General features: G+C 41.8%; 2 protein-coding genes across 17 annotated transcripts in view; one reads left to right on the top strand and one right to left on the bottom strand.

The window, feature by feature from the left end:
• ERC1 (ELKS/RAB6-interacting/CAST family member 1) overlaps nt 1-3,620 on the bottom strand; it is a 421,649-nt gene extending 418,029 nt beyond the window's left edge. For 3 of the 9 annotated variants that reach the window (XM_061206048.1, XM_061206051.1, XM_061206053.1), the window contains exon 1: nt 3,504-3,620. The gene's annotated coding sequence lies outside the window, so the exon portion shown is untranslated. Of the gene's footprint in view, nt 1-3,182; nt 3,264-3,347 lie in introns of those variants that run through there. The other 6 variants (XM_061206044.1, XM_061206050.1, XM_061206047.1 and 3 more) reach the window with 4 other exon arrangements.
• Nucleotides 3,621-3,990: 370 nt separating this feature from the next.
• The window catches only part of RAD52 (RAD52 homolog, DNA repair protein), a 76,110-nt gene continuing 54,185 nt past the window's right edge, over nt 3,991-25,915 (top strand). For 2 of the 8 annotated variants that reach the window (XM_061206038.1, XM_061206041.1), the window contains exons 1-2: nt 3,991-4,321; nt 10,900-11,042. The gene's annotated coding sequence lies outside the window, so the exon portion shown is untranslated. The remainder of the gene's footprint in view (nt 4,322-10,899; nt 11,043-25,915) is intronic. The other 6 variants (XM_061206027.1, XM_061206028.1, XM_061206039.1 and 3 more) reach the window with 4 other exon arrangements.

Raw genomic sequence — 25,915 nt, 5'->3', positions numbered from 1 at the left:
AACCAAAGGTCAGGGGAATGACTGCTAATGAGTTTGGGGCTTCTTTTTGGGAGGATGAAAATGTTCTAAAATTGATCGTGGTGATAAATGTACCAAAAGAATTTAATTGTACACTTTAATGGGTGAATCGTATGGTATGTGGATTGTCTCTCAATAAAGCTGTTATTTAAAAAAAAAAAGGTCTGCAGGTAGCTAGACTTAAATTACAAAAACAAATATTAAGCCTGCAAAAAAAAAATACATAGGAGATAAAAATACTTGTTATATTTATGCAATTTTAAAATAGCTAAATGCTGTGTTATTGCACAAAATTTCACTGGTTAGGAAAAACAACAAACTGGAAACAGTGTCTGCCTTCAGGAGTAACTGGATGGGACAGAAGAGACTTATTTTTTTCCCTGTATACTTTTATAACTTCTGATTTGATACATGTATTAAAAAAATAAGTGTACATATAATTAGTAACAACAGTGTCATACCTCTCCTTAGTACAAGTATAAACTCCCAGGTTGCATATTTTGTTCTGAAAAGAATAAAGAATGAAATATATATGTTTTTAAAAATCAGTTGAAGGAAGTAAAAAACTGAAAGATTCTTACATTTGTCTCATCTCACACTAAAAAGCACTTAGTCATTTCTCTGTTATTAGACATTATAATCAGGCAGAATTCTTTCTTACCCAACAGTCTGACACATCTTTAAACAATGACACAGTTGACCATTCCCTCCTCCTTGAAAACTTCCCTTCCTTCATTTCTAGTACATCACACTCTCCTGGTCTTCCTTCTACCTCAATAACCTCTTATTAATCTCCTTTGCCGAATTCCTCTTCATTTCCCAAGAAGGTGTCCAGAAGGTAAGTTCCATGAAGGTGGGAATTTTTGTCAGCTTTGTTCACTACTGTATTCCCAAAGGCTAAAAAAAGTACCCAGAACCATACTCAATGAATAACTGTTGAATGAATAAATGAATGAATCAGCACCTCCAGGCTCACATTTTGAAAAGCCATTGAAGTAAACTATATTCCACATAACCTTTATGCTTAATTTACTTTATTACATTATATTTCTCTGAAAATTGATAATCAATACGCTGTTTATTATTTGATTAGCCAAAATACTTCATTCCCTGCTCTTTCTCCATCAATGTGTTTTACACAGTATGTGCAAAACGCACATTTAACAGCTCTTATACTACTTCTAAAAGCATAAACGTAGCATAGAAAAAGAGCAGCTGCTGCTATGGGAATTTTCACTTTTGTTTCTAGTATTAACGTTGAATTAACACAATGACATACTTACTTCAGTAATTAAAAAAAAGGGGGGGGACACCCCACTAGACTTAACTAAGATATCACAGTAACGACTAGCAAGCCACATTTCTTGAAAAATAAGACATACCAGTTTTCTCAGCCTTAAGAAATTCTAAAGAGAAATAGAACACTTCTACCCTACATTTTCCCCAAATCATATGATTGCATTCCAACAAGGAGAAGAATCACATCCCACTGTCAGCCATGGAAATGTCATTTTAGCACTATACAAAGTTTCACCGCTATTTTAGTTCACATTTGTCCCCATGTGTACCCCATTAAATCAAAGTATAATTTATAAGCCAAAACCAGATATGTGAATTTTAATCTTTCCTTCTAAGTGACTAATTCAATATCAAAACTATTATTGTACCAACTTATAATTTGACCTGTGGGAATACAATTAAATCTTTAGTTTATAATTACAAATTGGACCACACCCTTTCTCACTTAATAGCTATTATATCATCTGTTTCCTACAAGTTTCCTCAAGCAGAAATATTTGCTAGAATAGTGTGCTCATTAAGTAGGCATGTTAAAAAAGGCACCTACTGACACTCACTCTGTATATTTTTCTCTCGGGTTATGGGAAATCACTTCCCTGGCTATGTTCCCAAATAAATTGAGTAAGCCTTTGGAAAGTCACTGCTTAAACTCCATTTCATGACGGTTTCTCTTCCTCCATAAATGAATTACTGAGAGTCATGCCTACTTCCATCCATTACATAACAAATGTCAATCTCAGGGCCTGTTTTCCGAGGAAGAAATAGCTTAAATGATATTAATTGATAGGTAAGGCCAGTGAATACTGTAATCTAATAGGGAGCAGGAATCCAGAAAAGAAGATTCTGATTTAATGTGCTAGGTTGTGAAACACTGAAGTGAAGAACGTTGAACACTGTTTACTCTTACTAACATCTCCCTGTACAACGACAGACACATGCCCCCAGAATATTAGTAAAGAGCATTTTAAAAGCACCTGACTCCAAGAACGTTTCTGAGAAATTGAGGGACCTACCAAAAAAAAAAAAAAATTATTCCACTTCACTTTTAAAGTGTCTAATAAAGACATGTGCAATTGAGAAATTTTAGAAATCTCCAATAATTCTTAATTAAGTGTAAATTTACAACAATTAAACACAAAATAGCTGTCAAGGTTTACTAAAACATGAGTTGCGAAAGACAGTTGTGCTTCAAAACATTTAAGCATGTTTCGCATAATTAGCGCCAACAGAACTATTCAAATTGTTCATTGTATCCATGCAAAGCAGTCAACCAGAACCACGTGCGACTACTCCTCAGAAACGTGTCTTCCAAAGCCACCACCTGATCCTCAGGCCCTCTCTTAAGGGGCCAGGATAGAGTTCGGAAAACGAGGTGGCATAGAGATCGTTCAGGCACAGAAGAAAGACTGGAAGATAACGCCTTTAAGGAACTAAGTGTACTGGGACCTATTCCCCAATGTTGCTGCCAGAAGGAAGTTGTCTAACCCAAGATCTCGCTCTTCTTGAACGGTGTAGAACTCCAAACCCATCCACACTCACACCCCGAGCCAAAAGCAGAGGGATTCTCCCCCGCCCCTCGACGCCCCACCCGCTCCGCCTGGAGGAAAAAAAGAAAAAAAGACCCCAAATCCTAAAGTAGAGATGTGAGACCTAGTGCAATAGCTTCTCCAACTGCCTCAAAGGCAACATCCACAGCTCATCTTCCTTCTGGAAGCCAACCCTCCATCTCCTACCTGACCACTTCATAGCAGGAAAAAAACCAGAATCCTCGTCTCTTTCAACGCTGTACATCAATACCCAAACCCCAGACCCAGCCGACCGCACCCCAGCCTCCCGGGGCTCCGCGAGGCGTATCACCTCCCCACCTCGCGCGCAACACCACGCCTCAGAAGCCGGGCGCCCGCAGCCCCCGCCGCCGCCGCCGCCGCCGCCGCCACCACCGAGCTCGTCGGTGGGCTGGGTGGGGCCGCCCTCCCGGACGTCCCATCCCCCCCGCAGGGCGCGGAGGGGGAGGGGTCCCCGCGCCTCACCTACGGCTCCGCCCTCCCCGGGGGCGCGCTGCCGGGACCCAGCCAGGGCCGTGAGGAGGAGCGGGCGGAGGAGAGCCGAGGGGCCTAGCGCCAGCGACGGGCGGGAAGCTCCAGGCGCCGCCCGACCCCGAGCTGCCGCCACCGCGGCCGTCTCACCCTGCTCAGGGCTGCCGCTGCCGCTGCCGCTGCTGCCCGGGCGCCGTCGCCGCCGCCAACGCCGTCGCCACCACTACCGCCGCCGCCGCCACCACCACCACAGCCACAGCTCGGCCCGGGCGCCCGACGTCACCGCGCCCCGCCCCCTGCGCGATTCCCCAGCCCCGCCCCTGGATGACGTCAGCGCGAGCCCCGCCCCCGCCCGACCGCGCCCGGTCGGCGTCCCGCAGCCTCCCGGGAGCGCGACTCGGGCGCGCGCGGGCCTCGGGCACTTTCCGGGGGCTGGCTGGCGGGCGGGGGGCTGGCGGGCGGGGGACTGGGGGCTGCGGGCGGGGGGCTGGCGGGCGGCTGCGGGCGGGGGGCTGGCGGGCGGGGGGCTGGGGGCTGGCGGGCGGGGGCTCTGGGCTGCGGGCCGGCGCGGGCGCACACGCGCACACGGCAGGCGCCGGGCGGGCGGCGTCTGTCTCCTGCCGCTTGCCGTAGGAGGCGGTGCGGCGCAAACGGTGGGCCGCCGCCTCCGCCGCTACCTCAGTGGGCCAGTCACGCAGAGCCCGGGGCGGGCCGCCCCGAGGAGCCTGGCGCCCGCGGACAGGTGGGCTTCCCGCCCGGAGGCCCTCGGGCTGCCCGCGCGGCCCGGGAGACCCCGCCAGAAGCCTGTCCGCGGTTCGCCTCGGCGGCCTGGGAGGGAGGGTGGCGCGGACGGCTGTCCCGGTCCTCGCGGGCGGCAGCTGGCCCGGCGTCGGGCTCCCCAGTTTCTGGTACCGAAGCGCAGACGGGTTTCCTTGTCGGAGCCACGCACCGTTAATGTAAGGCCGTAGGTAAGCTATCGCTGCACTAAGAAAGTAAGAGTGATTTGAATCGTGTTTATTCCCGGCTGACGATTGTTTTATCAGTAACTCTAAACGCCCCTGAGAGCAGTTGAGTCACCGCCAGCGTCCACGCCCTCGTGGCCCCACTGTCACTCTCCCGTCCCTCGTCGGGGTTCTCGTCCCTTCATTCGTCACCTCATCCCCATCCCGCCCAGCGTCCCCCGGCCTGCTGTACAGTCGCCCCCTTCCGTAGGGTCCGCACGCGGCCGCCGCTGTCAGGACCGCTGCCGGGGGACGCTGGGTCCTGCCAAATGAAGCATCCTAAAGTGTTTCATTTTCTCGGGCACCCGACCTCACTCAGGAATAAGCCAGCTTCCTTTGACTGTTTCTCACGATCCTTCTTATCTGACTGCTGATGCGCTCCCCAGCGGCGTGGTGAGATGAAGGGAAAGCAAAGTGGACTCATCTTATCTTTCTGGTTTCCATTCTGCCGGTGTCTACGTGTGTGACCTTGGGAAAATCCCATTACTCCTGGGTCCTGCTTTTCGTAACTGTAAAAGGGGGTGTGAACGAGATGTCTCAGATCTATCCCATCCCTGAAATGTGGGGATCTGAAGAGTGTGAGGTGCTAAGCCTTGTTATTCATGCACGGGAGTACTGTCAATATCACAGACTCAGAAATTTTTTTGGTTTCTTTTTGTCATTCCACTGTTCTTTTTTCTTATTTCCTACTCTGCCCCACATATCTTTTTTTAAACCTACACTTAGGATTTTTTTTTTTTTTTTTTAAATTAAAGCTGGCTGAGTGCATGCATTCGTTGCCTCTTCTTCCTGGAACCCCATTAAAATGCTAATAAAGGAATGAAAAATGATACAAACCCGTACAAAACAGAAAATGGGAAGGGAGCCACCAAGAATTTTTTTTTTTTTTTCCTAATTTTACACACAGAAAGTGAGTGAGGTCTGATTAAACAAAATGGAAGAAACCATAATGTGGAATAGGCGTGGGGGGGGACGGTACTGTAGGTGAAGAAGGAGGCCTACCTGCCAGAAGTGATTTAGAGAAATTGAAATTTGGAGACACTGACAAGACAGAGCAAGAGTGAGAAGCAGGGCTGAAAACAAGGACACTAAATAAAGGTCTCTGTGTAGAACAGCAGAACCCGCCCTATACCTCAGATACAATAGCTAGGCATTTATCCCAGGCTAAAAGTCAAGCTTTTTCATCGTCTCTGGGGAGCATTTAATGACTAAGAGTAAAACATTCTTTAGTCTGGCACAATAGCCAGTTTCCTACCCACTCACCCTAGAGTGAAGTTGTGCAAGTTGGCAAGACCCTCCCAAGTTCTAAAGATGCGTCATCAGCATCCAACTACTTCATCTTAAATATGAACGGACAACCAGGGACTGTTAGGTGTTTAAGGGAAGTCTCCAACTTGGGGCTGGGGAAGGGAGGGAGAGGATAAGGAGAAAATGTGACCACAGAGGAAAAAGAAACTTCAGAGAACTTAAAAATATGCTCACAAACTTTTATTACAGCTATGAAACAAGGATAATGTACTCAGATAAGTAACAACCCAAGAACAAAAAGTAAGTCTTGAAATTAGAAATAGGAAAATGCCAAAATTATAAATTCACTGGAAGTGTTGAAAGGTAAAGTCCGTGCAATTTTAAGGAGAATAGAAGAAATACGCAAAGAGATGGAAATTGCAAGAGAAAATATAAGAAAAATAAAGAGTCAATCCAACAGGACTAATATTACAAGAGAAAGAGAAAAGAGAGTAAATAAAAGATGGAAAATTACCCCAAAAATAATGGAACAAAATTTCCCAGAGCTGAAAATGTCCATTAGTGGAGAGGAAAAACAACTTTGTGAAATGTTAAAACTCTAAAGATATAGAGAAAATCCTGAATTTCCAAAGGAAAAAGGTGACCCATAGGCACCTCCCTGGTGGTCCAGTGGTAAAGAATCTGCCTTCCAATGCAGGGGACGCAGGTTCAATCCCTGGTCGGGGACCTAAGATCCCACATGCTGTGGAGCAACTAAGCCGGTGTGCCTCAGCTAGAGCCCACATGCCACAAACTACAGAGCCCACGTGCTCTGGAACCCATGCACCACAACCAGAGAGAGAGAGAAAATCTGCACACCACAACTAGAGAGAAGCCTGCGCACCACAGAAAAAAGCCCGCACACCTAAAGGAAAGATCCCGAGTGCCGCAACTAAGACCCGACGCAGCCAAAAGTAAATAAATAAATAATAAATTAAAAAAAAAAAAAAGTGACCCGTAGAAGAGTAAGACTCACGCTGCAATTAGAATTCTTACCAGCAACACTAGATATGAGAAGATAACAATGACCTTCAAGTTTCTGAGGGAAATATTTCTTGAACTTCAAATTCTAAGAATTTTTTTATTAAAAAAAGCCTCTATTCCTAGCTGAATTATCATTAAGAGAGCAAAATGAAAACATTTTCAGATATGCAGAGACTCATAAAGTCAAACTCCCACATAGGCTTTTTTTCAAAATTTAAAGATGAGGTAGAAATGAGGTTTCTGACAGCATCACTATCCAGGATTCACTAGATCTAATTCAGTAGTAAAGGGAAGTCCCAAGAGCTAGGCTAGATTCAGATGGAAGGATAGGAGTTCTGGGAGAGAATTCAACTGAATAATTACTATGATAAAAAGCTTAGAAAATGCTGGTTTCTGGTGTTCAACTTTTAGACCAAACCTGTTAATAAATTATAATCTTGCTGTAGTTAAAGCATAGTTTATAAATTATACCAGTGTTGACAACATAAAGGTAAAAATACAGCTGGCAGTTTAAGATGTGAAACATAGGAAAGGTAGAGGTAAAGGGAAAAGCACTCAGGAGACGATGTGTGTAGTTGGCAGAATAAGAAGCGGTTGCTAAAGTGTACTGTTAGAAGTAGGAAAAGTGACCAGTGGAGGAGCAAGGAATTATTAGGCTTACTGAGAGGATAGGAAGACACGAGGTACAGGGTTTATAATTAAGCTAAATCGTCATCAAGAAATAACAGAAGACCTAATATCGTTAAAATAAGCAGTACTCCTCCATTTGTTCTGCACATTCTATGCAATCCTATCAAAAATCCCAGCTGCCTTTTTTTATTTCTAGAAATTGACAAGCAGATTCTAAAATTCACATGGCAATGCAAGGGACTCAGAATAGCCAAAAGAATCTTGAAAAAAAAAAAAGTTAAAACACTCATTCTTCCTGCTTTCAAAACTGACTACAAAACTACAATAATCAAGATGGTGTGTTGTAGCAGAATAATGATAGACGTATATATCATGGAAAAGAATTGAGACTTCAGAAATAACCCACACATTTATGGACAGTTGATTCACTGGGAAAATAATAGTCTTTTCAACAAAGGGTGCTGGGACAGTTGTATAACCACATGCAAAAGAATGAAATTGGACCCCTACCTCACAAACGCAAAAATTAATTAAAGGAACTTCCCTGGTGGCGCAGTGGTTAAGAATCCGCCTGCCAAGGCAGGGGACATGGGTTCAACCCATGGTCCAGGAAGATCCCACATGCCACAGAGCAACTAAGCCCGTGCGCCACAACTATTGAGCCTGCGCTCTAGAGCCCACGAGCCACAACTACTGAGCCTGTGTGCCACAACTACTGAAGCCCACGTGCCTAGAGCCTGTGCTCTGCAACAAGAGAAGCCACCGCATTGAGAAGCCCATGCACCGCAACGAAGAGTACCCCCGCTCACCGCAACTAGAGAAAGCCCGCGCGCAGCAGTGAAGACCCAACGCAGCCAAAATTAATTAATTAAATTTTTAAAAACTTAATTCAAAATGGATCATAGACCTAAATATAAATGCTAAAACTATAATACTCTTAGAAAAAAACAGGTGTAAACCTTCATGACCTTGGATTAGGCAATAGTTTCTTAGCTCTGAAGCCAAAACCGTACGTGACAAAATTTTAAAATTGGACTCCATCAAAATCGAATATACAAAACTTTTGTTTATTCAGCTTTAAAAAGTATGGTGAGCTTTTAAGACATTATGCCAAATGAAATAACCCAATCACAAAAGGACTGTATATTGTATGATTTCATTTATATGAGGTACCTAGAATAGTAAAATTCATAGAGACAGAAAGCAGAAGGGTGGTTGCCAGGGGTTGGGGGAAGGCAGATGGCCATTTGCAAGCCAACCAAACCTGCCAACACCTTGATCTTGGATGTCCAGCCTCCAGAAATGTGTGAAATAAATTTCTGTTGTTTATGCTGCCCAGTCTGTGATACTTTGTTATGGCAGCCTCACCAGACTAATACAGATTTTGGTACTGAGAAGTGGGGTACTACTGTAACAAATACCTTAAAAATGTGGAAGGGGCTTTGGAAGTGGATAATGAGTGGAGGGGAAGATTTCTGAGGTGCATGTTAGGAGAAGCCTAGATTGCCTTGAAGAGAGACTCTTGGTAGAAATGTAAACATTAAAAGGTGACTGTAGTGAGATCTCAGAAATGAGGAGCGTGTTACTGGAAACTGGAGGAAAGGTGACCCTTATTATAAAGTGGCAGAGAACTTGGCCAAACTGTTTCCTAGTGTTCTGTGGAAGGTAGAAATTAAAAGTGATAAACTGTGATATTTAGCTGCAGAGATTTCTAAGCAAAGTGTTGGTGGTGCGGCCTGATTTCTTCTTACTGCTTATGGTATACAGGAGGTGAGAGATAAATTAAAGGAGTTGTTAAGCAAAAAGGAACCAGAACCTAAAGATTTGGAAAATTCTTAGCCTATCTGCAATATTGTAACTTGCAAGAAATATATACTGGTGAGCATTTTGTAATATGTTTAAATGTCAAATCACTGTGTTGTACACCTGAAACTAACATGTACATATCATACAATACATCAACTATACTTCAATTTAAAAAAAAGAAGTATACATTTGGTCATTCAGATGACCAAAATATATCTCATATTTGGTCTTCATCCAAAGTTCTTGACTCACAGCTCCCAAAACCCTTGGAATTTCCTGAGGGATAAGACCAATGGGAACTTCTCTTGTCATAATGTTTGGTCTCTACTCCTCAGTTCCTGAAATCACTTTCAGAGTCATAAAGGTAAAATGGATGTCTTGTTATTTGTAACAAGCCCCTTTCTACCACAACAGGATTTATGTTAATGAGGTGACTTTTGGAAAGCCCTAAGTATGGGGGCTGGTCAGCAAAGAACCAACCATGAATACAGGATTGGAACTTTCAGTCCCACCCCCTGACCTCCAGGGAGGGAAGAGAGGCTAGAGGTTGAATCAGTTGCCAATGACCAGTGATTTGATCAATTATGTCTATGTAATGAAGACTCCACAACACTCAAAAGGGCAAGGCTCAGAGAGCTTCCGGTTGGTGAACACCTGGATAAGTGGGGAGAGTGACACACCAGGGGAGGGTGTGGAAGCTCTGTGCCCTTTCCCCATACCTTGCCCTATGCATCTCTTCCATCTGGCTCTTCCTTTTATAATATCCTTTTATAACAAACCAGTCATCCAGTATGTAAAAATGTTTCTCTAAGTTCTATGAGCCACTCTGGGAAATTAATCAAACCCAAGAAGGGGGTCATAAGAACCTTTGATTTATAGCCATCAGTCAGAAGTACAGTTCACAACCTGGGCTTTCAATTGGCATCCTGAGTTGGGAGAGATCGTTGGAACCTCCAGTTTGTGGCCAGATGGTCAGAAGCACAGGTAACAACCTGGCTTGCACCTGGCATCCTGAGAGGGCAAGAGGGGTGTACAGCAGTCTTGTGGGACTGAGCACTTAACCTGCAGAACCTGATGCTGTCTCTGGGTAGATAGTGTCAAAATCGAGCTGAGATGCAGGACACCCAGCTGGTACCCAGAGACTTGCTCCTTGGTGATGTTGGGAAACCACCCCAACTCCTCACATGTTGGAATTAGGTGTAGAACCCAATTACTATCCATATTACGAAAAAAGAAGAAGTATGTTCTGGAGAATACGTCAAGGGTGTGGCTGGACAGTCATTTGATAAAGAGGTCATGGGTGCAACTCATGGATTTAATCAGTCATCTCATAAGTAACCAGGAATAGAAATAAGATTATACCAGTAGAAACACTGCCAGTTTGGACTAAGGGGCATAGAGACAACAAAATGGAGGAATACTGTCAGGCTTCTGGGAGTCTACAGGACAGGACAATAGAGCTATCTGGCTGCCAATTCACATCACCCTTCAAGAAAAGTGAGAAATGACACCAAAAGTGATTCAGAGATCAACAGGGCTGCTACTCCAGCCATCAGCCCAGAGAGAACAGGTCTGGGGGGCAAGCTGTCTCCTTGGTTTCAGTGGGGCCTGCTACCAACCAGTGCCTCGGGAATAAAGCTGATGCCCAGGGCTGAGGGGGTGGAGCTACCACCCAGGGCCAAGGGGATGAGGTTGCCACCCCAGTGGGCCTGGAGGGCAGAGCATTGAGCCCAAAAGGATTACTCTTGAGCCTTAAAATCTAATGAAATGTGCCTTGCTGGGTTTTGTACTCGCTTTGGACCCATTTCCCTTTCTTCTTCCTGATTTCTCTCTTTTAGAATAGAATATCTCTCTATGCCTGTCTCACCAGTGTATTTTGGAACCACATAACTTGTCTGATGTCGCAGGCTCACAGCTGGCAAGGAGTTTTGCCTTCGAGTGAATCACATCTCAAGTCTCAACCATACCTGATGATTTTCAGGTGAGACTCTGCACTTAGAGTTGATGCTGGAATGGGTTAAGACTTTGGGATGTGGGTGAATGTGTTTACCTGTGAGAAGGACAAGAATTTTGGGTATCCAGAGGGCAGACTGTTTTGGACTGAGCTGCGTTCTCCCAAAATTTATGTGTGGAAGCCCTAACCCACAATGTGACTATATTTGGAGACAGGGCTTTTAAAGAGCTGGTTATGGTTAAACGAGGTCATATACAGTCTGTGGTATTTTGTTATGGCAGCCCTAGTAGACTAATTCAGACACCACCAGGAAAGTGAGAAGACAATACACAGAATGGGAAAAAAATTTGCAAGCACATATCTGATATTATATCCAGAATATGTAAATAATTCTTACAACTCAACAATAAAAAGACAACCCATTAAAAAATGGGTACAGGATTTGAATAGATATTTCTCCAAAGAAGATACATAAATAGCCAATAAGTACATGAAAAGATGCTCAACATCATCAGTCATTAGGGAAATGCAAATCGAAACCACAGTGAGAAACCACACCCACTAGGATGGCCATAATCAAAAAGAGTGTAACTGTTAGTGAGGATTTAGAGAAATCAGAACCCTCATACACACCTGGTGGAAATGTAAAATGGTGTAGTCACTTTGTAAAACAGTCTGACAGTTCCTTGAAATGTTAAATATAGAGTTACCATAAGACCCAGCAATTCTACTCCTAGCTATATACCTAAAAGAATTTAAAATATCCACACAAAACCACAAACTTTTGTGTATGAATATTATAGCAGCATTATTCATAATAGCTGGACAGTGGAAACTAAATCATGAATAAATTCAAAAAAAATAATAATTCTTAACAAATTGCTGACCTGCAAGAAAGTAAAGGAATTGCCCTCAAAGACTCAGTGGCTTATAAACAGCAAATATTTATTTCTAAGTTAGTTGGGATTTGACAGCTGGAGGGAGGGGCAGTCAGCTGCTGTGGTGTGCTCGAGGTACGAATCAGTTCCACACGTCTCCCATTCAAGGAACCAGACTAAAGGAGCAGTAGTCACCTGGGTTGTATTTTCCTCATGATGGAAAACAAGCATACAAGAGGCTAAGCCACAGAATCACTTGAAGGTTCTGCTCAGGTGTGTCACATGTCCTGTGTGCTCACACTTCATTAACCAAAGCAAGTCACACAGCCAGGTCCAACATAATGGTGCGGGAAAGTATACTCCTTTCATGGAGTAGAGGAAAGGAAGAAAAAAGGGAAGGAAAAAGACATGCCTTTCCCTTTAAGAAAACTTCCTAAAAAATTGTGCACACCACTTCCTTTTATATCCCATGGTAAGAGCTTAGTTCATGGTCATTCCTTGCTGAAGGGCAAATTGGAAATATAGACTTTATTGTGGATGGTCATGTACCCAGTTAAAATTAAGAAGTTATATTACTAAAATAAGGAGAAAATGACTATTGAGAGACAACTATCAATCTGCCACAAACTTCTAAAACAATTAACTGATATTTAAAAACTTAATAGGGACTGCCCCGGTGGTGCAGTGGTTAAGAACCTGCCTGCCAATGTAGGGGACACGGGTTCCAGCCCTGGTCCGGGAAGATCCCACATGGCGAGGAGCAACTAAGGCCATGAGCCACAACTACTGAGCCCGCGTGCCACAACTACTGAAGCCCGCCTGCCTAGAGCCTGTGCTCTGCAGCAAGAGAAGCCACCGCAATGAGAAGCCCGCGCACCGCAACAAAGAGTAGCCCCTGCTCGCCGCAACTAGAGAAAACCCATGCGCAGCAATGAAGACACAACGCAGCCAAAAATAAATAAATGAAATAAATAAATGTATAAACAAATAAATAAAGACAGGGAGGATAGAAAAGGCAGTCTCCTACTTTAAATCTACTTAGAGTCCCTTAAGGAGAATCTAGAGAAAGGAGGTAAGCATCTGTTCATATAATGGGTTCATACAATGGGTGAGGACTTTCCAAACCAATAAGAGACATAAATCTATAGATCAGGAATCACTAAGAACAGGACCAGTAAAAAGAAATCCAATCTAGATACAGTGTAGTGAAACCGAGAACATAAAAGGCAACACATCTTAAAGTCAGTTGCATTAGTTTCCCAGGTCTGCTGTAACAAAGTGCCAGAAACTGAATGGCTTAACATCACAGGAATTTATATAGTCTCGCAGTTGTAGAGGCTGGAAGTCCAAACTCCAGGTGTCAGCAGGACCTTGGTCCCTGTGAAGGAGAGGGGAGAACCCTTCCCTCCCCTCCCTAGTTTCTAGTGATTTGCGGCAGTCCTTGGCATTCCTTAGCTTGCATCTGCAGCGCTTCAGTGCCTGCCTCCCCATCACATGGCATTCCCCTTTTGAGTGTCTGTGTCTCTCTTCCTCTTCTGATAAGGCACCCAGTTATATTGTATTAAGGGCCCACCCTTCTCCAGTACGGCCTTATCTTAACTAATGGTGTCCACAATGACGCTCTTTCAAAATAAGGTCACGTTCTTAGGCACTGGGGATTAGGGCTTTAACCTATCTTTCTGAGGAATACAATTCAACCCATAACATGAGACAAATAAATATCAGCTTACTTACAAAGGAACAGTAATTGGCTGACGACAAACTTATGAACACACAAGGGAAGCTGGAAGACAGAATAATCTCTCCAAGTGCTGTGAGACAATAACTGTCATCTCACAATTGTGTACCCAGTAACACTAATTTCTAAGATCAAGGACAAAATAAAGACATTTTCAAGTAAACAAAAGCACATGGTTTATTACCAATTGATCTTCATTAAAGGAAAATCTAAATGATACTTCAAAGGAAAATAATCCTGCAGATGAGGATCCAGAGGCATACACAGCTGCAGTCTGTGCCAACAAAAGGGGTACAGGGGGACTTAAAGGGGCCAAAGCTAAAAACAGAATCTGACTACCAAGTGGGAAGCATGTCTGCACTGATAGGAACCCAGGGTTTTTCTTCCCCCTGGGGGTCTCATGATCATTAACCATCTGTGTCAGCAAAAGGCAGTCTTCCAGCTTTCACATCAGATGGAGGCAAGGGTAAAAGTTGATAGGAAACTTACATGACTTGGGTGCATTCCTGTGAGTGGGCTATAGCTCAGTCATGCAAAAAGGGGAGGGGTAGGACTGTGGGCCTAAGACGGGGCTGACAAAATGGATTCAGTGCGGTTCAGCCACACAGCATCACTGGGGACCATGACAAGAGCAGTTTATTCAGGTGGTTGAGTTGAAAGTTTGATTAATTGGTTCAAGAGAGAGTGGGATGGGTGGAAGTACAAGTTGTGAGTATTAGCAATTCTTTAGAGAACTTCTGTTATAAACAGGAGTGGGGAAATATGAGGTCAACATTATGTTCCCCTGTACCTTTCTCCTATTCCCAAATTCCACCTGACGTCATCCACTTCTGGTCACTTCTGGTTTGGGATACTTGTACGTGGAGGCATACTGGCTGGTATAATAGTTTGGGATTCCCCCTTTATTACCTATTTTATTTGTATAATGAGAAGATAACTAAACTTACGTATTAAGTGTTACGTATCTCTTACAGCATTTTAACTCCAAAATTGCAGAGAGGAGTATGAGAATAGTTTTTTAATCATTATTTCACCATACACAATATTATCTAACTTTACCTCTTATATTTGAAGTTTTTTATACCTGATTAATGTCCATATTTATGTGTAGGTGAAAAATAATTTACCACAGGAAGGTTTATAGTTATAGTTTTATGTCAAATTATATAACCACAAATACTAGAAGGCAGTATAGCAGAGTCTCAGGGGCAAGAGCTCTGGAATCAGACTGCCTGGGTTCATATTCTGGCTTAACCTATCCAGGCCCAATTTCCTTATCTAAACTGGAGATAATAATTGTAAAGGTATTATAAGGATTAAATGGGGAAATACATGTAAAGTGCTTAGACTAGTAAACACTTACTAAGTATATAGTTAAGTCCTTGATAAAGTTAACTAGTGTTATTACTAAGCAGTGAATCAACTGTCAGTAAGAGAAGACCTGACTTACAGTGGCTTAAATAAGAAGGGTTTGTTCTGCTCACACAGCAGGCACCCTGAAGATAGGTGGCTGCTAAAATTTGCTCATTTCTACAATGCCAGGGCTTGGCCTCACTTCAGTTCCCTTCGACTTTCCCTCATGATTACACCACCACCAATCACCACATTCTCAAAGAAAGGCATTCAAAGGCAGAAAGCAGGAGGCAAGGAAACAGAATTTCTGCCCCTGCGCCTTTCTCCTTTTAGGGAGGAAACCACCACTCTGTGTGTTGTGTTGTGTTCTTCAAGATTGTCTTAGTTTGAGAAAGCCCTCTGGCTAAGAAATGGAGGTGCTGCCTTTTGGTGGTCAGGCAGTCCTAAGTGCACTGATGTGGTCCACGTGAGGGGCACGGAAGGGCGAGGCACCAGCTTGCTGCTACAGCTGTCTAAAGGGCATCTGATGTGGTACATATATACCTGGAATACTGCTCAGCTGTAAAAAAGATTGAAATAATGCCATTTCAGCAACATCAATGGACCGAGAGATTATCATACTAAGTGAAGTAAGTCAGACAGAGAAAGACAAATACTATATGATATCACTTATATGTGGAATCTAAAATATGACACAAATGAATTTATCTACAAAACAGAAACAGGGCTTCCCTGGTGACGCAGTGGTTAAGAATCCGCCTGCCAATTCAGGGGACACGGGTTCGAGCCCTGGCCCAGGAAGATCCCACATGCCACGGAGCAACTAAGCCCGTGCGCCACAACTACTGAGCCTGCGCTCTAGAGCCCGTGAGCCACAACTACTGAGCCCACGAGCCACAACTAATGAAGCCCACGCACCTAGAGCCCGTGCTCTGCAACAAGAGAAGCCACCGCAATGAGAGGCCTGTGCACCACAAGGAAGAGTAGCCCCCGCTCGCTGCAACTAGAGAAAGCCCGCGTGCAGCAACAAAGACCCAACGCAGCCAAAAATAAATTAATTAATTAATTAAAAAAAAAACAGAAACAGACTCACAGACATAGAGAACAGACTTGTGGTTGTCAAGAGGGAGAGGGTAGGGGGAGGGATGGATTGGGAGTTTGGGATTAGCAGATACACACTACTATATATAAAATAGATAAACAACAAGGTCCAACTGTACAGCACAGGGAACTATATTAAATATCCTATAACAAACCATAATGGAAAAAAAAATTTTTTTAATAAAGGGCATCTAAAATCTTACACATTCAAGAACACACTTCTAATTTCTACTCCCAAACCTGCTCTTCCCACATGTTCCCCATCTCAGTAGGTGGCAACTCCATCCTTCCTGTTACTCAGACCAAATGTTGGAGTCCTCCTTAATTCCTCTGTCTTACACATCACATTCAATTACACTGTAGTTAATTAATCCTGTCAGATCTGCCTTCAGATTCTGTCCAGAATCCAACCGCTTTCATCACCCCTGTCATCACCATGCTGACCCAACCCACCATCGTTTCTTGCCTGTATTATTTCAGTAGTTTCCTGACTGCTCTCCACTTTCTCCCCCACCATCCTTTTAAAAGCCAAATCATAATTATGTCACCTTCTTGCTCAAAACCCTGCAGTCTCACTCAGAGTAAAACCCAGTTTCTTCTCATGGCCTGTAACTCTTCTAAGAGATTTAGTCCTCTCCAGCTCTGCCCTTGCCTGCTACTCGCCCTCTAGCTCAGGCTGCCCCAGCTGCACTGACCTACTTGCTGTTCGTCAGTCATGCCGAGCATGCTCCCACCTCAAGACCTGCCCCTTCTGAGGGGCACAGTCTTCTGCCACAGAGCTTCCAGGCTTGATTCCTCACTTCCTTCAAGTCCCCGAAGTCACCACCCTGAAGCCATCCCTGCCCCTCTCCGTACTCCCTGCCCCCCTCGCTGTTTTAGTTTTCTCCATCTAACATGCTATACATGTGTATTTATATACATGGATGTACTATGCTTCTTTATTTATTTTCTATCTCTCCCACAGAAATGTAAGTTCTGTGAGGGAAGGGACTTTCTTTTTTTCCCTGTTTTACCCCTAGTGCTTGGAACCTAGTAGGCACTTGGGGGAAAAAATGCTGAATGAGTAAATGAATGAGAAAACAATATTATTTAAAAAAAAAAAAGCTAACTGCCTGATGACCGGACTGCAGCCGTGACACAAACTGCTCCCTCTTTTTTTTTTAACAGAAACCATTCTATTTATTTTTTTTTTATTTATTTATTTTTGGCTGCGTTGGGTTTTAGTTGCGGCATGTGGGATCTTTCTTTGCAGCGCATGGGCTTCTCTCTAGTTGTGGCACACGGGTTCCAGAGCGCATAGCCTCAGTAGTTGCGGCATGCAGACTTAGTTGCCCTGCTGCGTGTGGGATCTTAGTTCCCCAACCAGGGATCAAACCCACGTCCCCTGCATTGGAAGGTGGATTCTTAACCACGGGACCACCAGGGAAGTCCCAGCAAACAATATTGAACATTCAGGTTGCTTCAAACTTTGTGTGTACAAGGCCTTGTGCATTTTCTTTCCGTGTTCTATGATTAATACCTTTTATGAATAATTCTCAAAATGAGATTATTGAATAGGAAGGTAAAGGCATTTTTTGGCTTTTAATAAAAATAATCAAATTGTTTTCCAGAATATTTAAACCAGTTATGTAGAGGGCACCAGTTATATGATGGTCCTGCTAGGCATTCTACGTTTAAACTTTTCCATAAATTTTATAGGAAAGACTAGAAAAATTGATTATTTTTCCATATTTATTTATAACCATCAATAGTACTGTTACTTTTTTCTTTTCAGTTTTATTGAGATATAATTGACATACAGCAATGTATAAGTTTAAAGTGTACAGCATAATGATTTGATTTACATACATCGTGAAATGATTATCACAATAAGTTTAGTGAACATCCATCACCATATGTAGATACAAAAATTAAAGAAAAAAAAATTTTTTCCTTTTGATGAGAACATCAATGTATTTTTAAATAAATTAATTAATGTAATATAAATATTACTTTAAAAAATTAAAATCTCACCCACAGGCTTTCTCAGGTTCTTTCACCTTTTTGGTTCTGACCTATCCTTAGCTGACCTTAATTAAAGGTGAACTTAGTAACCTACTTAAGACAATGCTTCCTATGTTCCTCCACTAAGTGTCATACTGGCCTCACAAGTTCTGGATTCTAAGTCCTGTTTATTAGCTTTTATCGTGGTTATAGATTCTCACGCTGGAGGGAAAAGCTGTTTTCTCTGCCTCCATGACTATATGCCCTTTTTAAAACTACCATGCCCCTGTCCGCAATACGTTCTTTATCCTCTAATAATATGAATACAAGTATAGCTTATACATGCACACTTGAGTATACTTTATACAGCTGTAAATATTTACATAGAATGAGAGTAGTTATATATAATCATACATGTATTTTTTGTGGTTCAAGATCTCAGCAAGGGATGTACCTGGCTTTGGTTATCGATGAGAAACGTAGCCAATAGAACATTCAAATTACTCTGATACCCCATCCAAAATAACTCAGTTGTTAGGTCACTTTCTTCAGATACCACCTTGTCTCTTGATCCACCTACTCCCAGATGTTATTCTAAATTACCATTTGCAGTCACTTCTCACAATGCCCACTCCCAGCTGCCTTTCTAAATCAACATTTCACAGTTCCTGCTTTGTTGCTGTTCTTTCTAGTTGTCATTTTAATCTGAGAGCTAATTATCTTTGTCAACCACCATTCCTCATAAGCCAGACTTTCAAACTGCAAGGCTTTCAGGAAGTCATTTGGTTAAATATTCCCTCATTTTTGGTTATAAATGCCTTGCTTTTTATTTTAAACTATGGAAAGCTTCATGACTGTATTAGATTGTGCTAGATAAGAATCCAGTGACCACACTAATCAGCAAAATGATTGTGACTCTGGAAACCAAGACTAAATTGCAGTTATATCACTGGAAGTATAGGTGGGATGTATGAAGACCTTTCTCAGTGCTCACTGATGTGACATTTAAGTCAATAGAATGGAAGTAACAGTTCCTAAATTATCATCTATAGATAGATAGATAGATAGATAGATAGATAGATAGATAGATAGATAGATAATTGTGCCTAGTAAACCTTTCTACATAGTTTCTTCATTTTGCCCTTTCTAGATTTTGTACTTCACTCTTAATATTGTAAAAACATACTTGTTTTTTGCATTCTTGTAATGCAAATAACATGTTCAATTATGAATATATATATAAGTGAATATTTTCATGTTTTATCTAACATTTGACATATATAATTCAATTAGTGCAATCCCACCAAATTCTCATTTAAATAAAATTATTGACCATTTTACTTTTGGTATGAATCAATTCTCATTGTTGGAATGTTAAATGATTCTTTGGTGTTGCTCGGATGCAAAAAAAAAAACAAAAAAAAAAACCCTAAAAGCATGTATTTTTTTTCCTACAAAACTCACTAATTCTTCATTTGTTCAACAACTATTTATTGAATTTCTGCTGTGTGCAAAGTATAGTTCATGATAGTGAGGATATAGTGGACAAACTCTCTGCCCCCACTGAGCTTGTATCCCTATAGGGGTACTATATTACTAGTATTACTAGTATATTACCAGTATTTACTATTAATATAGTTATACTATAACTATATTACAAAGCTATAGTAATCAAAACAGTACAGTACTGGCTTTAAGACAGGCACATAGACCAATGGAACAGAATTTGGAGCCCAGAAATAAGCATATACAGTCAACTAATATTTGACTAGGGAGCCAAGAATACTCAACAGGGAAAAGATAGTTTCTTCAATAAACAGTGCCGGGAAAACTGGATATTCACATGCAAATAAATGAAACTGTATCCCTATCTTACACCACTCACAAAAAATTAACTCAAAGTGGATTAAAGACTTAAATGTAAGACCAGAAACAGTAAAACTCATAGAAGAAAACGTAGGGTAAAAGCTTCTTGACATTGGTCTTGGCAACAATTTTTTGAAAGACAAGCAACAAAGCAAAAATCAATAAGTGGCACTATAACTGGGAGCTCCCTGGCGGTCCAGTGGTTAGGACTCAGTGTTTTCACTGCCATGGCCCGGGTTCAATCCCTGGTCAGGGAACTAAGATCCCACAAGCTGCGTGGCACGTAAAAAAACAAGTGGGACTATGACAAACTAAAAAGCTCTGAACAACAAAAGAAACAATCCAAAAAATGAAAAGACAACCTACAGAATGGGAGAAAATATTTGCAAACCACATATCTGATAAGGGCACTAATATCCAAAATATATCAGGAACTCCTACAGCTCAATAGGAAAAAAAACAAATAATCTGATTAAAAATTAGAGAAAGGAGCTAAATAGACATTTTTCTAAAGAAAACATACAAATGGCCAACAGGTACATGAAAAGATGTTCATCAGGAAAATGTAAGTCAAAGCCACGAGATATTGCCTTACAACTGTTAGAATAGCTGTTATCAAGAAGACAAGAAATAACACAGTTGGCAAGGATGTGGAGAATGTAAATTGCTACAGCCACTATGGAAAAAAATTAAAAATAGAACTACCATATGATTCAGCAATTCCACTTCTAGGTATTTATCCAAAGGAAACAAAAACACTAACTTGAAAAGATATGTGCACCCCCATGTTCATTGCAGCATTATTTACAATAGCCAAGATGTGGAAACAACCTAAGTGTCCATGGATGGATAAATGGATAAAGAAGATGTGGTACATACATACACAATGGTATATTACTCAGCCATAAAAAATTAATGAAATCTTGCCATTTGTGACAACATAGATGGACCTTGAGGGCATTATGCTAAGTGAAATAAGTCAGGCAGAGAAAGAGAAATACTGTATGATCTCACTTATATGTTGAATCTAACAAAACCCTCAAACTCATGGAAACAGAGAGTAGATTGGTGGTTAGGGAGTGGGGACGGGGAAGGATGTCTGAAAATGGTCAAAGGGTACCAACTTCTAGTTGTAAGATGAATAAGTTCTGGGGGTGTACGTACAGCATGACGACTGGTTAATACTGCATTGTATACTTCAAGTTGCTAAGAGAGTACATACTAAAAATTTTCACCACACACACACGCAAACACACAAAGGTAACAATGTGAGGTGATGGATGGGTTAACTAACATTTTTCTGGTCATCATTTCACAGTACATGTGTATATCAAATCATCACATTATACACCTTAAACTTACATAATGTAATAAAGGGAAAAAAAGAAAAATGTGTAAATATATATTGGTCTCTGTCCCTGCTTCCTGGCACAGAGCTCCTAAAACTCTTGTATCTTCCTAAGTGGTAAGAGTGCTAAGAGCATCTTTTGTTCTAACATTTGGTTGTTGACCCTGGTTTGTGACACAGAGATTTAGGAATCCTTTGGCATTTCCTGCATGATAGGAGTGTCTTTTGTTCTAATGAGGTGACTCTGGGTGGGCTTCTAAATAACTTCAGGATGGGGCAGGGGAGGTGCTGGTCACCAGAAAGACCAAGCCATGATTAGAAGGTTGGAACATTTAGTCCACACCCCCCATCCTCTGAGAAGGCAAGAGGGGCTGGAGACTGAGCTAATGATCGATCATGCCTATGTGATGAAGTCTCCATAAAAATCCCAAAATTGGGGTTTGGAGAGCTTATGGTTGGTGAACATATCCATGTATTGGGAGGGTGGCACACCCCAACTCCATGGGGACAGAAGCTCCTGTGCTTGGGACCCTCTCGACCCAGTTCCTACATATCTTCTCATCTGGCTATTCATCTTGTATCCTTTATCATGTCCTTTGTTACATAATAAACTGGTAAACCTAAGTAAGTGTTTCCCTGAGTTTTGTGACCTCTTCTAGCAAATGATCAAATCCAAGAAGGCCAGTAGTGGGAACCTCTGATTTGTAGACAACTTAGAATTGGTGGATAGCTTGGGGACCTATTATTTGCATATGGCGTTTGAAGTGAGGGGCAGTCTTGTGGGACTGAACCCTTAACCCGTGGAGTCTGCCTAACTCCAGTTAGTGTCAGAACTTAATGGCGTTGTAGGACGCCCAGCTGGTGTTGTAGAGAATTGCATATGTGGAAAACCCACACATTTGGTGTTGGAAGAATGAGTGTGTCAGTATTATGAGAGTAAAGGAGAAATACACAGGAGGAAGAGGGTAGTTTTTCCCTTATACCTTCTCACTCATTTCATTTCATTCTTTGCAAAGTCACCTTATCAGAGACGCCTTCCCCAAATCATCACTCGCATCTAAACAGTACCACCGTTCTCATCATGCTAGCTCCTGCCTCAGTCTTCGTCATAGCCCTTCCTTCTACCAGCCATACCGTATATTTGTTTGCTTGCTCACCCTTTCTCTGCCTTCTAGGATACAAGCTCCATGGGAGCCTGGACTTTGTTCTTTGCTCCATCTTCAGTGCCTGCATTGGTGTCTTTCACATAGGAATGGCTTAATAAATATTTATTTGATGAAAGATGAATAAATGAATGAATGAGAAATACTAACCATTTACTATACTATGGGAACCCTTGACTGGTAAAATATTTTGAAGTGACGTGTTATACAGCACTCTACACAAAACAGAAGAAAGCCACACATCTCACATGGAAGCTTAAGACCATTTTAACTACATAAATGAACACTTTCCTTTAAAAAAATTGTTCTTCTATGTCCAGCAAAGGAAAACGATCAACAAAATGAAAAGACAACATGTGGAATGGGAGAAAATATTGGCAAATGATGTGACTGACAAGGGGTTAATATCCAAAATATATAAACAGCTCATATAACTCAATATCGAAAAAACAAACAACCCAATCAAAAAATGGGCAGAAGACCTAAATAGACATCTTTGCAAAGAAGACATACAGATGGCTAACAGGCACATGAAAAGATGCTCAACATTGCTAATTATTAGAGAAATGCAAATCAAAACCACAATGAGGACTTCCCTCGTGGCGCAGTGGTTAAGAATCCGCCTGCCAATGCAGGGGACACGGGTTCGAGCCCTGGCCCAGGAAGATCCTACATGCCGCGGAGCAACTAAGCCTGTGCACCACAACTACTGAGCCTGCGCTCTAGAGCCCACGAGCCACAACTACTGAGCCCGTGTGCCACAACTACTGAAGCCCACGCTCCTAGAGCCCATGCTCCGCAACAAGAGAAGCCACTGCAATGAGAAGCCCGTGCACCACAACAAAGAGTAGCCCCCGCTCGCCACAACTAGAGAGAAAGCCTGTGCACAGCAACGAAGACCCAATGCAGCCTAAATAAATAAATAAATAAATGTATTTTTAAAAACCCCACACAATGAGGTCAGAATGGCCATCATCAAGAAGTCTCCAAGTAATAAATGCTGGAGAGGGTATGGAGCAAAGGGAACCCTCGTACACTGTTGGTGGGAATAAATTGGTGCAGCCACTATGGAGAACAGTTTGGAGGTTCAGTATAGAGAACAGTATGGAGGTTCCTTATAAAACTAAAAATAGAGCTACCATATGATCCAGCAATCCCACTCCTGGGTATATATCTGGAAAAAGTGAAAACTCTAATTCAAAAAGATACATGCACCCCAATGTTCATAGCAGCACTGCTTACGGTAGCAAAGATATGGAAGCAACTTAAGTGTCCATCAACAGATGAATGGATAAAGAAGATGTGAGATTTTATATATATATATAAAATTGGGTATTACTCGGCCATAAAAAGGAATGAAATGATGCCATTTGCAGCAATGCAGATGGACCTAGAGAATATTGTGATTAGTGAAATAAGTTAGACAAAGGCAGATACTGTATGATACCACTTATATGTGGAATCTAAAAAATAATACAAATTAATGTATATGCAAAACAGAAACAGACTCACAGATATAGAAAACAAACTAGTGGTTACCAAAGGGGGGTGGGGGGACAAATTAGGGGCATAGGATTAACAGATACAAACTACTGCACATAAAATAGATAAGCAACAAATATTTACTATATAGCACCGGGAATTTTACCCAATATCTTGTAATAACCTATAATGGAATATAATCTGCAAAAAAAAAAAAAAAACCTGAATCACATGCTGCACACCTGAAACTAAGGCAATATTGTAAATCAAATGTACTTCAATAAAAATTAAAATTACAAATTGCTCTTCTGTTTTTGTTAGGGTCTCTCATTCATGCTCTTTAAATCTGGTTTGGTTTCTCCTGCGGGCTCTCTCCTTGGCTTCCAGATGGCCACCTTCTCGCTGTGTCCTCACATGGTCTCTGTGCTCCTGCATCCCTGGTGTCTTGCTGTGTGTCTCAGTTTCCTCTTCTTATAAGGACACCGGACAGATTGAATTAGGACCCACCCTAACAGCCTCATTTTAACTTAGCCACCTCTTTAAAGGCCTTGTCTCCAATCACAGTCACATTCTGAGGCACTGGTGTTAGGGCTTCAACATCTAAATTTTGGTGCAACACAAATCAGTTCATAACAAGTAACCTCCTGGCTCTCTTCCTTACCTCACTGGCCATTCTTTCCATTTTCTTTGTTCCTTCTCTTTTGTCTTGCCTCTACGTTAGAGTGCTCAGGACTCGGCCTTGGGATTCCTTCTCCTTTTTGTCTACACTTTATTCTTACATTATCTCATCCACTCCCATGGCTTTAAATATTACCTACATACCAGTGACACCTACATGTACGTGTCTAGCTCTGACCTCTCCCCTGACTCCTACTCTGATACTCCCTACCCTTGCCAATTACCTCACCTCTTTAAAATGCAATTTTCTTAACTGTGAAGTAGCAATAACAGTGCCTAGTTCTTAGAGTATTTTTGAAAATAAAATGAGATAATGCATATTAAACACAGCATGCTGTTTAGTTAACAATTAATGTTAACGTTATTTTGATATCTTTGGAATGTCTCTGTGAAAGTGTTAAATCATACTCCTAAATGCTTCTTCCTGTGGTGAGCTGAGTGGCAGTGACTTGATAAGCAGTAGAGCTGCCATCATACAGTAGCCAAGGACAGGAAACAAAGAGCACTCTATCCCCTGGAGATCATGGCTGAATTCAAATGAACACAATGTTATTACTGGATTGGGAACCTAGCTGAGTCACTCACACCAACATAGTGATGCTTGAGGAAAATGCCTCCCAACCTCCAACAGCCAGACTCTATCCTGTCACTGAAGCACCTGCTCTCTCTGTTTTTACATAAAGCATTAATAAAAGGCCCTGTGAATCACCACGCCGGTTCCACACCACCCAGATGCTTCCATTTGCAGCCTGCGTTAAATGTAAAGTACGTATAGGCCAACCACTTGCCGACCACGTCATATCCTGTTCCAAGTCTGCTGTGGCATACGGTATAAAAAAAAAAAATCAAAGAGGAGAGAACACTTCCCACCTAATTTTATGAGATAAACTTTAACCTGATACTAAAACTAGACAAATATAAGAAAACTTCAGACCAATATCTCTCATGAGTATACATGCAAAAATCTCTAGCAAATTTTAGCAAAACAAATCTAGCAAAATAAAAACCATCATGGCAAAGTGAGTTTTTTTCCCAGGGATGCAAAATTGATATAACATTGGAAAATCAATCAACGTAATTCATGTTAACAGACTGAAAAAGAAAAATCATGTGATCATATTAATATATGCAGAAAAGGCATTTAACAAAATTCAACACCAATTCATGATTAAAACTATCAACAAAGTAGTAATAGAAAGGAACTTTCTCAATCTGATAGAGTACATCAATTAATAAAAAACAACCTACAGCTAATTTCATGTTTAATGATGAAAGACTAAATGCTCTTCCTCTAAGATTGGGAAAATTTT

Source organism: Eubalaena glacialis, chromosome 11 (genome assembly GCF_028564815.1).
Source record: "Eubalaena glacialis isolate mEubGla1 chromosome 11, mEubGla1.1.hap2.+ XY, whole genome shotgun sequence".
Lineage (NCBI taxonomy): Eukaryota > Metazoa > Chordata > Mammalia > Artiodactyla > Balaenidae > Eubalaena > Eubalaena glacialis.
Note: the sequence above shows the minus strand (reverse complement) of the source record. Positions and strands in the feature narration are given on the sequence as shown.